This window comes from Haliaeetus leucocephalus, unplaced genomic scaffold (assembly GCF_000737465.1).
Source record: "Haliaeetus leucocephalus isolate CR32 unplaced genomic scaffold, Haliaeetus_leucocephalus-4.0 Scaffold269, whole genome shotgun sequence".
Taxonomy (NCBI): domain Eukaryota; kingdom Metazoa; phylum Chordata; class Aves; order Accipitriformes; family Accipitridae; genus Haliaeetus; species Haliaeetus leucocephalus.
The window spans coordinates 134,491-135,246 of record NW_010972705.1 but is presented as its reverse complement, the minus strand read 5'-3'; the positions used below and the strand labels follow the sequence as shown (position 1 = coordinate 135,246).

At 76.1% G+C, this 756-nt stretch overlaps 1 protein-coding gene across 2 annotated transcripts in view; it reads right to left on the bottom strand.

The window, feature by feature from the left end:
• Positions 1 to 234, bottom strand: part of UBAP1 (ubiquitin associated protein 1) — a 42,289-nt gene extending 42,055 nt beyond the window's left edge. Inside the window, exon 1 of one of the 2 annotated variants that reach the window (XM_010569307.1) lies at positions 169 to 234. The gene's annotated coding sequence lies outside the window, so the exon portion shown is untranslated. Of the gene's footprint in view, positions 1 to 35; positions 145 to 168 lie in introns of those variants that run through there. The other variant, XM_010569308.1, reaches the window with a different exon arrangement.
• Between the last annotated feature and the right edge of the window lie 522 nt (positions 235 to 756).

The following is a 756-nucleotide window of genomic DNA, read 5'->3' as shown; positions in this document are numbered from 1 at the left end:
GCCCCTGCCCCTACCCTTCCCGGCCCGCCCGTTACCTGAGCGACGCCCCGCGGCCCCTGGCCAGCGGCTCCAGCTGTCCCCGCGGTCACCACCCACCGCCCGCCCCTAGGAAACCCGCACCGCGTCGCCACCTCCAGCCCCGCGACCGGGCGGCGCCATCTTGTCTACCTGCCCTCCGCCTCGTCTTCGCTTCGCCTGGCCCGGCCTCGCCTCCCCGGCGACGCACTGGCGTCACGCCGCGAGGTCACCTGCCCCCGCCGGCCCAATCGGGAGGTGCTGACGGTGACGTCACCCGGCGGGCGGAGGGGCGGGGCGAAGGCGGAGGAGTCCCGCCTCTTCCCGCGAGGGGCGGGGCGGAGGGGAAGGGAAGTGGCCCCCCCCTCCGGCCCCGCCCCCTCTGCCCGTGCCAGCCGCGACCCCGGCCCGGGCCCTGCCCGGGGGCTGCTCCGGCACCTCCTGCCCCTCTCCCCGCCGGGCACAGCGACAAGCTCCCCCGGAGGCTGCATGGAGGAGGCGAACCGGGCCCTGGAGGCGGCATTTCTCCCCAAACGCCTCAGCCCCATCCCTCAGCGGCCGCCTCGACGCCTGCCCTCGTCCCCTCACGAGGGGCTGCGCGCCCACCCGGCGCGGCTGAGGGGGCGACCCCGCCGGGATGCACCGCAGCACTTTCCCCCCCCCCTCCCCGCCCCCGAGCAGCTTTGGCAGCGGGTTTTCAGCCTTCTGAGAGGGCCTTGGTCCGAAAGGGAAGGGTTTTGT